This window comes from Ciconia boyciana, chromosome 12, assembly GCF_034638445.1.
Source record: "Ciconia boyciana chromosome 12, ASM3463844v1, whole genome shotgun sequence".
NCBI classification, from domain to species: domain Eukaryota; kingdom Metazoa; phylum Chordata; class Aves; order Ciconiiformes; family Ciconiidae; genus Ciconia; species Ciconia boyciana.
Window position 1 is genome coordinate 24,401,882 of NC_132945.1, and position 14,985 is coordinate 24,416,866.

The following is a 14,985-nucleotide window of genomic DNA, read 5'->3' on the forward strand; positions in this document are numbered from 1 at the left end:
ACCGTCCGGCCTGGGATGGCTGGGGAGGGAGGTCTGGAGGCACGGCACCTCCCTCACAGGTTTCAGTGGTTGTCCCTGCCCTCCCCCACAGATACCTGCACGCTGGCAGCCCCACGGCAGCTCCACCACTGACTCAGCTGCCAGGGCAAGCGCTGGAGCATCTCCTCCCTTACAAGCTCACACGTGCTCTGCAGATATAATGGCCCTCTCCATCTCTGGCTGGCCCCCCTTTCTGTTCCATGCACGGAGATAATTACAGCATGCCTGTGCTCCCTGGGCAGCGCAGCAGCCTTAGGACTTGTGTGTGGGCAGCTGTGGAGAGCTGCTTTCTGCAGGGAACGGAGGTTTCAATTGCCGCTCCGTTGTTGGCTCTGCAGACCCAATTATGGTGTCAGCAAGACAAGCAGGAGGGCTGGCAGCCCTCGTGCCTCCAGTCCCCGAGGTGTTCTCTCTCAGCAGCTCGGAGCCCTGCCACAGCCATCCAGCCCTGTCCTCCACTGCACAGATCCTTACTGCTGCTTAAGCAGGATAGGATCTAATTAAGGTCTCCTGGGGAGGGGAGGAGGAGACTCACAGACGAGAAAAGCCCCGGCAGCAGATGACAATCCTGGCAGGTGGAGATGCCTGGTTCTATTGTGGCTGCTACATTGCTAGCAGCAAAATCCACGTGGAGAATCTCTGGCTCTGGGGAGGAAGGATGTCGGGGCTGCTGAACAGCTACGGGGCAAGAGGTGGGTGACGCTGGGCAGCCTGGGCCGTGCACACAAGGAGCTCAGCCACAAAACACGTGAGTGCAGGGAGGAGGAGATCCCATTTCCAACCCAGAGGAGGGCCCAAGGACTCTGTGGAGCAAGCACTTGTGCTTGGTCTAACCCATAGCTTCTGCTGCCGTTGTGGCTGGGGGGGAACCTCTCCTGGCGTCATCTCTGTGCTGGGAATTGCCCTTCCCCAGCACGCCCCGGCCCACCCTGACTGCTGTTCCTGGGGGCTGTGTGTCGGTGCCAGGGGCGAGGAGTGCTGGGGTTTCCATCTGGGATGCAGGGCTGCTGCTCCCGGGGTGTGGAGAGCTAAAGCTTTTGTCTTGTTGTGATGAAAATGGCTGTGTTTTGCTGCCCTTTGATTTGCCTGTACTGGGTTTTGTCCTGAAATGTTTGATCTTTTGTTGGTGATGCTGTTAGGACGCACAAATAGCGCTGCAGATGGAAGGGGAAAGGGAATTGGACTTTAATAACACAGCTGCACCTGAAGGCACTGGACATCTCAGTCCTCAGTAGGCTTCTGCCAGGTTCAAAGAACAAACACATCAGCCCAGCTGAGCACACTCTTTGTAGTCGACTGCAAACGCTTGCCTTGCCTGTAGACAAGAGCTGGGCAAGGTGGTCAAACAGACTGGCTTTGGAGAGCAAAACCAGAGCAAATATATTGGCCAGTTTCTCTCGAATCACACAGTCCCTTCCCTGGGAGCCCAGACCGGGTCACGTCAACCTGGCGAGAGGACTTTGGCTTTCTCTGGACTCTTCCTTGATGTGCTGCTGGGTCTGCTGTCCCCGATGATGCCCGTGGGCTAGTAGCTGCCATCTCCAGCTGTCCAGGAGGAGAGAGGCTGGTGCCCACCAGTCTCCCCTGGGCAGCTCAGGTCTGCTGCAGCGTGCACCCTCCCTTGGGGTGCGAGTGCTGTGCCCTGCCGTGCCAGCTCAGGCTTGCTCCGTGGACGTCCCGTGCTTGGGACTGCGTCTCTTCATCTCTGCACGTCCTTTGTATTCCATCATGCAGGAGAACGATGGCCATGCCCTGGTCAGGGCACACCTAGAGTTAGGGTCCCAGTGACTCATTAGGGATGGAGGGGACAGCAGGGTGACAAAACCTGCAGAACATCGCTTGGCTGCAGGGGAGTTTTCTGTTTAGCAGAGAGGTGAATAAGGCCGGTGCGGGAGCTTGGGACTCCGCTGCCCAGGGAAGGAGCCTGCACTGGCTGTTGGCTGGGAAGCGGGAGCTGATGGTTTGCTGGCGTTAAGGGGTCCCGGTGCATAGGGCTGTGGATATCCTTGGCATGGCTGAGGCCAAGGGCAGCTGTGAGACAGGAATGGCTGGTCCAGCCCCTCTGGGCAGTGCCTGCTGCTGCGCGTGATGCTTGCGATAAGCTCGGAGGGGAGCACGGGTTCTGTTCCTCTGCCTTGACGTGCCTCTCCCCTTCACACGCATTTGCTTCTGAAGAAAAAGAGCAGATGGGAAACTCGGAGCCCGGTGCGGAGCCACCCGCGGGGTTAAGGAGGATTTGTTTTTCACTCCAGGACAGAAAGTCCCTGTCCCTCCAGGCACGGTGGGAACAAAGTTAGGGGCAGCAATGCCAAGTTCCCAGCCTGGTCCTTGCCTCACCCACACCCCATCCAAAGCTTTGTCGCAAACACCGGCACGGACGAGAGGAGCCAGCCCAGGAGCTGCTCTGACACGGTGTGCTCACAACATCGCCCCAGCAGTGCGCGGGCGATGCCCCAGGTACCTCCCTCCCAGAAAAGCACGGCTTCTCGCCTTGCACCTTCCCTGGGACCGCTGGGGCTGAGAGGAGGGGAGGGCGCGTGCGGGGTGGGACGGGCAGAGCGGGGCGAGGGGCCCTGGCAGCGCCGCACAGCTGGGGACGGCTGCGAGGAGCAGGGGAGCGCAGGAGGACAGGCCTTGGAGGGGCTTCGAAGAGCTGCTCTGACTCCCGAAAGTCACAGAGCTGGGGCGGAAAGCAAACCCAGAGGAAAGGACCTGCTGGGAGGACGCAGGGCAGCGGCAGGTTTATTTGTGAGCACCTTTCATTTTTGTTCTGACACTGCCGCTGAGGGTTCCCGTACTTTCAAAAGCAACTTGTTCCGGTTTCTCTTCAGGTAAAACTTCGCTTTTGAGTTTAAAAGCTCTTTTTGGAGGAGCTCATTATATACAAAATGTCCAGGCAAATCCACCTCAAGCCTCTGACTGCTCGGGACCCTTCTCCCCGCTACAGATGCAAACCCCCTGAGCCCAGCAGACTGCTGGCACTTGCAGCCTCTGCCCACCCTCTGGGCCGTGTACACCATACCTCGTCCTGACACCTGCCCGCTCCCCTCTCGCTGCTCATGTTCATTTTTTGCCTGAAATCAGCAGCTTGTTGGGGAAGGGGTTGTTTTTTCAGGCTGTGTTTGTGCAGCACCGTCGCAATGACGAGGACGGTGGACACTGCGGGCTCCAGCTCCCTGTGGCACGTTCTTGCAGTGGAGTCAGCCCTTCCATAGTGTCTCTCACCCTCATGGTTGTAAAGAGAAGGCTTTAAATGTAACGTGGGTTAAGTTACCCAGAAAATGTTTGCTAGAGTTTGAGAAATCATGGAGAAGGGGCTGCTCCCTGGAACTGGATGCCCTGCTCCGTGCAAGCAACCCGAAGGCAGTGGCCTGCGCCTGCGGACATCCTGGGACAGTCGCTCTGAGATGGGAAGGAGCACTGAGCATTAGCCCCGGGATGCTCCTCGCATCTGTGGGGGTGGGTGCCCGTAGCACCCTTTTCCAAGAGAGACCCTGACTTACCCCGCATGGCACTGCCTGGGGAAGTGGCTACGCTCGCACAGATTCACTAGGGACTTCTGGAAGGTGGCCGTGTCCTGGGTGAGCAGCGTTCACCTCTGGGGAGTGGGGACCGGGGGGTGGGAGGGCCGTGCAGCCCCCGTGGTGCTCTGCAGAGCAGAGGCAATGTCCTCAGCGGGGTGAGCAGCAAGTCCAGGAAGCAAAGTGCTCGCAGCCCGCTGGGCTTCCCTGCTTTCCTGCCTTGCAGGGTGCAGGGACGGGCAAGTTCCCACGTTTCCTTCCTCCAAATTGCCCTGGCAAGGGTTTTCTGGGGTTTTTCTCGTGGCTCTGCTTGGACCCTGTTGGATGCTGGGGAGAGGAAGGGCCAAGATGTGCTGTGGCGGTAGAAAACTTCCAAGAAACTCTTCCAAACAGCTGAGCCACAGGGTCAGCGCAGTATTTCACGGTGAGCACAGATATTTAATTACCAGGGTTGCAGGGCAGTTTGGCATTACTGTTTCCGCTGCACTGCAATCAAATGGGTTCACCCAGGTTAACGATCTCCCGTGGGGAATTTATCATGACTGGCCACTGCTGGCAGGACAGGGCTCTGAGAGGGGCGTGCTCAACCCAGCACGGCCCTGTGAAATATTCAGCAGGCAAAGGCAGCTTGGCACCCCACGTGGCCTCCCGACTCTGCTGGGGACCTCTCCTGCCGCTGCCTCTGTGTGGCACCGACGCCAGCGTGCTCTGTGCATCGCGGTGCTGGCCCCGTAGCTGGCCTGCTCATCTTCAGCTCCCCACGTACTGCTGGAACGACTTGCATCCTCCCCGACGGTGGGTCTCACTTGTCTTCAGCTCCTATAAGGAAGGCGAGGGCATCTCCAGTGGTGTTTGCAAGGTGCTTGGGCTCCATAAAATGCTAAATAAGATGTCTGCAGGCTTCTCCGTCTTCATTCTCAGTGGGGTGGAGAGGAGGAAATGCAGCTATCACCCATGTGGAAATCTGAGCTTGGCAGGACACACCCTCTCAGCAAATTCCCAGTGTCCCCGTCACAGTTTCTGAAGATCCCCTCGTCTGGAGTTCGGGCTGGCTCCAGACCCCATCACCAGATGGCAACACAGCGGTCTAAAGCTCTGGTTTGTCTGGCACCACCGGTCATCACAGAAAGACAGTATAGCTGGTGTGTGTGGAGGAGAGCATGCCTCGACTGCGTGAAATGAGCCTGGACCTGCTGCATCCAGTGCTCCAGATCCCAGAGCAACATGGGGCACATTAGTCTGCATGCGGCTGCTGCACCCTCACGCCTTCCCAGGAGCACTGGGTGCTGGCCACGCAGGAGGCAGAAGACAAGTGGGTGTTTCTAAGCCAGGTCATCATTTCTGGGCTGTGGTTTCAGCACGTGTATGGATAAGCCCATGAAAACGGACTCCTGATCCTGAAATGGCCCTTAAGACACCCAAAGGGACAAGCAGACACCCCATCGGAAATCTTCCTTGCACCGGCTGGCAGCCCTGAGGGCCGTGCGGTGCGGCGGGAGCACGGGTGCTGGATGGGAACAGGCTGGGGAGGCACCCGGGAGCCTGGCTGTGGCCCGTGACGGCTGGGCAGGGCTGTGGGCAGAGGGGGTTTGTAAGCTCTGGGGATGCTGACGGATGCTGACGGTGTAGGGAGCCTGTGCCAGCCCCACATTTCAACCGCAGGGCAGCTGCCCCGTGAGGAGCAGCAAAGCCTGGTGATACACAGCCGTGGAGGACAGCAAGAATGGCAGGGTGGCCCACTGCAACCACGGCCGATGCCATCCCAGCGCGGGCACCCCGATGTCTCACAGGACTTCAGAAGCCAGTCGCCGAGGCTCCCGTTGGGGCAGAGAGCAGTGTGAGGGGAGGAAGGACCATGCCCTAAGTGGTGAATGTCCTACAGAAGGATCAGCATGGTGTTACGTATCCGTAAGAAGCGGAGGAGCTATGAAGGGGCAATCAGAGACCTGGGGCTGAGCTCTGCCCCAGACTCTGGGCAACTCACCCACACTGACTGCCTGGGTTCCTTGTGCTGCAGATTTGGGGTGGGGAGCCATCCCACTTCTCCTGCATAGGCAGGCCCAGTCTTGGTGGGAACAGATAGGACCTACAGTGCCGTAAAGAATGATCACAGCAGCTTTGGACTCCCCAGGGAGGTGACAAAAGTCAGCATAGGACAGTGGGAGGGAAATGGGGGAGGACCTTGCAGATTATTTCTGCCTGTCACTGCTGAACTGCGACACTGGCTTCCAGCCCTGCCTTCCAGCTGGCCATCTGGACCAGACGAGCATGTTTACAGCCCACGGGCAACCTCCCGACCTCGGTGCTGTGCTGGTGCGCTTTTCCTACTGACAGCAGACAGGCAGCGAGTGCAACGCTTCCACCTTCAACTGTGGACCAACAATCCCAGGAGAGCTCTGAGACCCTCTGAAGGGGTCTAGTGTGTGCCTGGGGCTGCAGAAACTGGGCACGGCTAGCATCAGCCCTCGGTCTCCACAGTGACAGATCCCGCAGGGAAGGAATGAGTCGTGCTGCTCAGACGCTTCTGTGCAGCTGCTCAGGGGGGTGGCAGAGCCCCCAAAGTCCCCCCTCCACAGTGGGGCGAGAACAGGCAGAAGATGCTCACGCTGAGCCCAGGGCTGTCGGCAGCAGCTCCTGTGGGAACGGAGCGGCAGAGGCTAGCGAGGAAAGAAAGCGGTGGCAGGGAACGGATGGAGCTGTGATTCCTTTTGTCGGGAAATCGATAAATCAGCCGGTCTTGCACTCGTTTTGGCATCTCATCCCACTTAGAAATCCAGCCGGGAGGTGGGCATCGCAGGGAGCGTGTGGCTCTGCAGCGAGACACTGACGCAGCTCAGCTTGCTAAAGTCAGAAGCCAGAAAACATAAAAATAGCAATTGGATGGCCTTCCCTGACCCCCTTAGTCATCTTTCTCCCCAGAAGTGCAGATGAGACCAGCCTGGACTCCAGCTGAAGGTCTGCTCTTACCCAGTGGGACCATTAGTAAGGAGGGGAGGGAGGAGGTCCTGCGCCTTTGGGCAGGGATCCTGGCAGAGACGGCCCTGGTGCTCAGCTTTCCTTGGGAGCAGGCTCTCCCCGCGGCAGCAGCCCCTGGCCCCCGGGAGACCCACTCTGGAGCCTGGCTTGGGAAATGCGAGCTTACGAGCCCAAGTCGGGGCCACGGCTCTTCATGACGTGCAGGATCTCACGGGCTGGAGACCCTAATGGCATCTCATGTTTTCCTCTCCCTATTGCTTCACTTTACCCGGGGACAGCGCAAGGCAGCAGCTCTTCCTCCGTGGAGTCAGACGGTGTCCGCACCAGCCCGCCAGTGTAATTCAGTCACTGGTGGCGAAGGCAGGGTGGAAGGCAGGGTGGAAGGTAGGGTGGAAGGTAGGGTGGAAATGCCTTCCATTTCCTTTTACAAGGATGAGATGAAAGCTGATGTTTGTGGTTTCTTCTTCTATCTCACGGCAGTTGTATGTCCTTTATGGCCCGGCGTTTTTGGCCATTTCAAACTCAGAATTCCTGGTGAAAACAACCAGAAAATGCATTTGATGGTTTAACTCTTGACGGTTTAATTCTTGGTCCCCAGTTAGCATTAGCTGGTTTCAGTTTCAAAATTAGCAATTGTAATTGATACCTGAGCATGGGATAACTACTTCTGGATTGAGCTTCTGTCAGCCTTCATGACAGTTCATTCAGTCACGAGATGATTTATGCAAGCTCAGGGCTTCACAGGTACAGTTTTCTGTTTCCCTGCCTATGAACTGCTTTTATTTTATTCTCTTTGCTCATAAAGTGATGCTCATCTTCTGCCATTTGTTTGCGTTAGCTTAGGACTGAGCGAACACAACACTCATTAAGGAGACGAACACAAACACGAGGCATGTGCGCACATACATCTGGAGCTGTGGCAGAGGCAGGGAGAGTCCACAGCCCGTGGCTCATGCACACATGAGTAGACGCATAATTCTTTAATCGATTCTCCCTTCCACTTCACGGATCAGGAGGAAGCCCTGGCTGGCCGGGGACGCACAAACAGCGGTTGGCTTTGCTCTTCTGCGTGCAGCACGGGTGCTGCCAAGGGGGCTGGACCCCGGAGCGAGGCAGACCGGGCGTAGTGGGGCTGATGCGTGGGCTTGCTAATGAGCTGTGCCCTGGCCGGCCAAATGAGGGACGGCCAGGGAGAGCTGCCAGGATGGTGCTGGGGAGGAGAACGGTGAAACGCGGGCGTCTGCCAGGCTGCTACAGCAGGAGCAGAGGGCCACGGGTGGGAGAGGAGTCTCTCTTTCTGCAGGGCTGCTGCTGCAGCGGCTGGAGGAGATCACAGCCACGTCCGGGGCGGGATGAGCCACCTCAGGCACGTGGGTGTTTGTCCGAAGCCAGAGCCGCCACGAGCGATGAGGTTTAGCTTTGCAGGTCCGTCACGCCGTGAAAGCTGCCGCATCCCCCCGCGCGGGTCAGCCGCTGCAGCGGAGTGGCTTTTACCACTCAGGAGCGAGACCTCCACGGCCACAACATTTCAGCTCAGTGCCCCAAAGCAGCCATGGGGCAAAGGATGTATTATGGAGAGGATAAAGAACAAAACAGAAAACACCATCATGCCGTAGCACCAGTCCACAGCCTGCACACCCCCGGCATCCCGGGGACGCGGTCAGCCTCCCCCAGCGACAGGAAAGCACCCGGCTGTAGGAAGGCTGGTGGGATAACAGACAGTGCGGAGCAGCCACGGTAGGAGAAAGGAGTGAGGGGTGAGGGGCAGGGCCTGGGTGGCTACACCCCTTTGGAAGAGGACGTCACCTGGCACTAACACAAGTTAAAACAACCGAGAGACACCGCGCTCTTCACACAGCCCATAGTTAACCTGTGGAGCTCCTTACCATGGAGCTCCTTACCGGGTTACTTGGTAACGCCGGGTTACCAAGACCTCCTTACAGGACGTCTTCCATGGTATACTTGGCACACCGCGTCTTCCAGCTGCAAACTTGCCCTGGACAGCTGTGGGGTGTGCCAGCCGTGGGGCTGGAGCACCAGCGAACCTCAGGGGTGCTCGGCCAGCATCTTGGAGCGCAGCAGGGATTGCCAGGCTTGCCCCCAGGCAGGCATCCAGCCTGCAGGTCGGGGCAGGAGGGCGGTTAGTGTCCTGCCCCGGATGTCCTTGGCTAGATGGTACGTGGTCTAGTAGGCTGGGGCGCTGGTGAGCATCTCAGCCCGGAGACCCTGCCCCATCCACCCTAGAGCTGTGGTCTGAAGCTTGGCTGCTGCGACTGCAGGACTTCACACCGGCCGGCCCAGAGTTTCTGGCGATACCTGCAGGGCAGTCTGTGATGCTGGCAGAAGAGCTCTTTTGCCGGCTTGTTTTGGGCTGCGATGAGGTGCCGTCTGCTGGGTGGGGTGGTGTAAGCCGCTGCCTGGACGTGCTCAGCGCTGCCCTGAGGGACGGGGTGTGGGAGCACGCTGCTCCGCGAGGGAAGGCTCGTGCCCCAGCCGCGGCGCCCGTGCTCGAAGCTGCCTCGCCTGCCCGAGGCCGGGCACCGCGGGCTGCAGCGCGTCCCGTCTCCAGCTCCAGCCAGGCCACACGGGGACGGACGCTGCCCTGCGCGGAGTCTGGTGCGGCTCAGCAAGCAGCAAAGAGGCACGGAGAAAGCGCTCACCCTTGTTAACACAAAGCCAAAACGCAAATAAAAGGCCCTTTGTCCTCCTCATTAGTCGGCGTGTCTCCCCAGTAATTATCCGTTTCTTCATGCTGGTGTGGAGTCTCCTCCTTCCCTCCGTGCGTGCCCAAACACCTTGTCTGCAGAGTTAATTGACACGCACAATGGATTTATTCTTGCTATCCCCATTCTCTGAAAGGGCTCTGTGTTGTGGGATTTTGTCTTTCTTTTCTTTTCTGGTGCCCACTCAATTAACAAAATAGGGGCAATTTTGCCTTTAGGGAGGGGATTATTCCCCAGGCGGTGAGCAGCGCGCAGAGGCAGTCCCCCCTTTTCCAGGCTGTGCGGCCCCGAGCAGGCGGCTCGTGCTTCCGTGCAGGGCTGGCCACCAGCCCAGAGTGGGTCAGCTTTTGGGGACTCACGTCGCTGGCTGCCCGGCCCCACGGCTCTGGGCACTGAGATGCCTCTCTGCCCAGGGGCTCCTCTTGCGAGCAAACACCGCACCGCCTGCGGGTCACATCCAGTAAAAGGAGATTCAAAGTTACGAAAACGAAATCTCTGTTCTCTCCCACCAGCCGTGGCTTTTAGCAGTTTACCCTGTGAATTACCCTGAATTCCTGCGGTCCGAAGAGCGGGAGGTGATTTCCTGGAGCAACTTCTCGTGGTGGCTGAAGAAGGAGCGGCTCTGGCTGTGCCTAGTTTTAGCCCAGGTGGTAAATTGTGTGCCCAGCTCCTGGGCAGCGTGCCCAGCCCCGGCACGGCAACAGCAATGCCGCGCTCGGCAAAGGGGCCGAGCCCTGCGTGGTAGGGGATGCCTCCCTGCCGCGTCTCGGGGACGGGCACCCGCGGGCAGGGCGAGGGCGAGGGCGAGGGCTCACCCCTTACAGCCCACTCCTGCACCGCTGGAGCCAGACGGAGTTTGCCGGGGGCAGGACTGAGTCCTGGTGTCTCCCAGGGCACCGGAGTCCCAGCCGGCTTCTCTCTCTGCTGCGCTGCCGGAGCTCGAGGGGTGCAGACGCAGCCAGGGGCTGCTCGGCCCGTGCCAGATCCAGCCCCGCCGCTGCAGGGAAGCCTAGCCTGTGCAACCTCAGGGCCGCAGCGGCTCCGCAAACCGGGGCCACGCAGATCCTTCCGCCTCCAAGAGCCGTCTGACAGCCCTAGTGGTCTCTCAGTTTAGCCTTGAGCTCTCAAAAAACGCGTCCTATGTGCTGGTAACAACTAATTTGGAAGATGTTATTGAATTATACTATTGATGTCCCTTCCTGAAGGTCGGGCCGGTAATAAAGTCATACAATAGTATTTATGCTAATATTAAAATTAATTACCTGCCATTTTAATGTGTATTAATGATTTGATTGTGATGCTCTTTATAGCTGTAATGGAAGGCCAGTGACTGATATACCTCTGTTCTTTATGAATGTAATTAAAAAGGAAGCACTTTAAGGCATTTATTCACAAATAACACCCACCAGGATCTGAACCTCAGGTGGTACGTACGATCCGCACTGTTTATTAAATGTCTTATTCACAGTTACGGGCTCCCACATGATTTACATCAGGTTGCTAGAGTGGGACGTGATCTCTAGGCACGTTGCTGGGTGAGCAACAAGCGGGAGTTGCAATGGGAGACGCACAGCGACGCAGAGTTGAGCGCACCGTGGGCGAGGAGCGCAGCATCTTGCCTCGCCTGAGTAAGAGGCTCAGAGAGGTCCTGGACGTGAGCGTCCCTCGGCCAAGTGCCGCACGCGGTTGTGCCAGGTCCTCGTTGCACAGCAGCCCGTTGAGCGTCCGCCGTGGAGGCTGGCTGCTCTTCCCAGTGGAGCGTGGGAGGGAGGAACACAGGGGTTGTGTCTGGGATTTTGGGGTGGCACAGGCTGCTGTGGGCAACAGTGACGCTATTGGATCTGTGCACTGACCCCCAATTTCTTACACTTGCAAGCCTGCTTCGGCTATGGGGACAGGGCAACCCTCTCCCAGTACTAGACTTGGGGCTTGTTTGACTTTTGGATGCCCTCAGAGATATTGCCACGGTGAGAGCTGCCCTGTTGAAGGTGACAAGGACCTCACCCCCCAGCTATTTCCTCAGTGCACTGATATACACGTTCTTTTAAATCCCGCGGCTGCGAGATGTCTTGACCTCTTAGATTCAGAAACTGCAGCCTCAGAGCAAGAAGATGCCAAGCTGGGTTTCTGCTGATGCCCCCCTCCCCCAGCAGCCCCTCATCTCTCCGGGGTCCACCAGCCCACTCTGGTGTTTAAGACATTTCACAGTCTCCATAGCCAAGGGGGACATTTAGCTTCAGGGGATCTGCCTGGGAGAACTTTCCCCAGCTCTGAGCAGGAGGGTCACCTCCAGCTTACTGCGTGTCACTGGCCACTCGGGGCTGAGCTCTCCAGAGGTTTTGTGCAGGAGATGCCTCACTTGTGGGTTTCATTCCTCTGATGACAGTGGAGCACTCCGACTGCACGCTGACAGGCAGTGCGTCAGTACAGTTAAGCCTCTTCCTTCTGGCTTCTCCTCCAGCCGTCTGACCTCCTTCTCGGTAGAGATCCGAGATGTCCGTGTTGCTTTTAATGCTCTCTGTTTGTGGGCTGCTAATTTGCCGTTGGGGTTGGTTCCTGCTGCGCAGGAAGCCCCTGTGCTCCCAGGCATGAGGAGAGCATTGCTCAGCACCCGTCCAGCTGGTTCTGGCTCTCTGGCAGCACATCCCATGTTGTTCTTTGTTTGCCATCCCAACCGGGCCACCGTCTTGTCCTGTCCTGTCCTCTTGGGATACCTGCGGAGGTGGGCAAAGTACTCCGTGATGGAGTCTGCAAAGGCAGCACTTCCAAGTGCTGTGAGGCGTTGGGGTCTGTCTCCATCCACCTCTTACTCCTCTGCTCTCCTTGCACATGGCCCACAGTGTCCTCTGATAAATCTGTAGATTTTTTTCTCACAATCTCTTGGTTTCTTTTGTCCAAAGGGACTGTTTTTAAGACTGACATTTTCACAGCCTCCTGCAGCCGAGGTGTGCAGGTGAGGTTTCTTGTAGAACAGAGATGATGGCAGCCGTGTAAGAAGGCTGTTTTCATTTGAGCTTGGCTATTGAGACCTGGGAGTATGCGGCGCTGCATCCCAGTTTTTCTTGTTTAGGTTCTCTGAAACCCAGGTTTGGAGCTGGTCCACCCCAAGCCCGCCGGGGATGCAAGTCACTGAGCTGAGCTTAACCAGACTCCAGGCGAGGCAAGAAGCACCGATGCTGATGTGGCACGGTGGGACCTTTTTCACGTGGGACGGGGCTGTCCCTCTCTGCTCTGCCCAGTGCCACCTGAGGCCAGCGAGCAGGAGGAGCGGAGCTGCTCTGTACCCCTGCGCTTGCAGCGGCACCTCTAGAGCTCCTCCTCGTCACGCCTCTGAGGCGACAGAAGATGTGTCACCTGCAGGAGCAAGAGCACGGTTTTCTGTCTTGAAGGAAACAAAAGATCAGAGCAGGCTTCAGAAAAACTGCTCAGCAGATTGAGACTCTGAAAGAGGAAATGGTTTCTCATAGAACTAAAGTTTTTTACGCCATTTTAACCGCTTCTTAATGTTCTAAATATATTTCCAGGCATTTTTTGAACTTACTCCGGGGAATTACTTTGGGAGGGGCTCTGACATAAGCCGTTTGCGAGATCAGCAGGAATCTGTCATTTATTCTGGAGACAAGCTTGCGTTTGTGAGATCAAAACCTGTTGGAAAGTCTCACCTATCTCTCATTCCCCTAGAAGATGTAACCCGGCCCCTCGCCACCCCTCTATGCTGTGAAAATTTGGAAGCAGCAGCAACTGTCAGGCACTGCCTTCGTGGCACATATTTCTGTCACTCACGTCAGTTCACCTGAGTTCTTCTGCTATTGGCAACTGCAACTGTTCCTAATTTATATTAAGTAGTGCCTAGGCATCCCAGGCAAGATCCGGCAGCGAGACTGGTGAGTACCCCTGCCACGAACGGCGTGCAGTCGGAACAGATGGAGAGGGGAGCAGGAGACAAGCCCTGGAGCATCGCTTACGACCTTTCATTTTGAGGCAATGGTGTACAGTTGCTTATGCAGAGAGGGAACAATATTCTCTGTGTCTGATTAGTATTAAATATTTCACAACTCACGAAGTCCCGGCGTGCATTAGCATATGGCAGAGTTGCCTCGGTTTTGGCTACTGCGAGAGGATGATTAATTAGTAAGACATTTTTATGTATGAAAGGAAAAACATTACAATCCTTGTGGCTGGCAGCATGCTGATGTTTTACATTTCTGTAAGGAATAGGAGGATATGCTTATTGGCACCCTTCCCTGAAATGTTTACCAGTAAACATTTACGCTTGTTTACTTAAACACAAAAATTGCATATTACATGGTTAGAGTAATAGCATGTTGGAAATAGGCCCTTTGGAAGGGAAATGGGATAGTGTGATCTCCTGCTGCAGGAATGCACTTCTCCAACTTTAAATGAAAATATACAAATTGTTAGGAGGGAAGTTAAGCTTGGAAGAGGAAAGGAAGTCGGGAAGAGATTTGTAGCAGAGCCACGAAGAGCATCAGGAGGTGGAAATGGAAATGCAGGTGTGTGAAAGCACCGGAAGCAGCACTAGAAAAGGGATTAGGGGAGTGCGCCGTATCGATAGCTAATGACGGGACTGACGGCCGAACCAAGAGGCACTGCAAAGCCTGTGGCTTGTATCAGGACCGCTTCACATACCATCCATTGGCGGAGAGCCTTCACTCCAGTAGCAGGAAGGTGGCACTGAGGGACAACTCATCACAGGTGCATTTCTCTTCCTATGGTCTCAACAGGAGGACAGATGGTGCATGAAGATGCCCAAAACCAAAGAACAAAACACAACGGGCGGCAACGTCAGCTGAGCACCTGAGCAAGCACGGTCCCAAGACAGAAAATCCCCCCACAATAAACGTTTGACGCCTGAAATACGTAAGGGGCCGGTGTCCTGGGCTGCAGAGGCTGTGGGAACAGCAGAGCACAAATTGACCCCGGATGGGACCCTGGATTCACCTGCCCCGAGATCCTCCTGCGGTTCACGTGCTTTTCCAGCTGCCGGCTCCTTTTGCGACCCCACTGCGCAGGTCCTTGCACCGGCTGCTGAAGGAAGAAAAGTTTCTGCGCAAACTGAATGCAGGTTCAGCTTACCCGAGCCCTGTCTCCTCACGGCCTCCTCACTGGTTTGGAGTGCATCAAAGAAAACCTTTTTTTGATCCCTTCCCAAATTACAAGAGTTTCTTTAGAGCACTGAGGTACCGTTACAAGGATGCTCAGGACGGCACAGGCAAGCTCAGATACCATATGGCTTGTGAAGTGAAGAGAGCAACAGCAAACAGCAAGACTTACGGGACAACAGATCCCAGAGCCTGGGAGAACCACCGGCACCCTGGTCAACAGGCGAGGACTTTCAAATCTCTCCCAGAAACTTGTTAAGTCATGTGCTCAGGGACATACCTTCCCTTTAGGAGCTCCATGCAATGGCCGGTCCATCTTCTCTGCCAATGATCTGATCTAGGGTCAGACAGCACCAATGCCTAAAGCGGCACCTCCTCTCAAGGTAAAGCACGTCTAGATTTAGCTTCCTGAGACGGAAAATGGTCAGACCTCCAAAAGCAGTTCTGCAAAGCTCTGAGCTGCCAGGACTGTTCTCCATGCATCAGCACCCGCATGCGCCGAGCGTAATGCCTCTTACCCATGCCTCGATGGGTCACTCCTGCAGCTCCCAGCACCTCCCCTCAGTCACCCGCTTTCCAAACCCGACGGTACCGTCCCAGAAA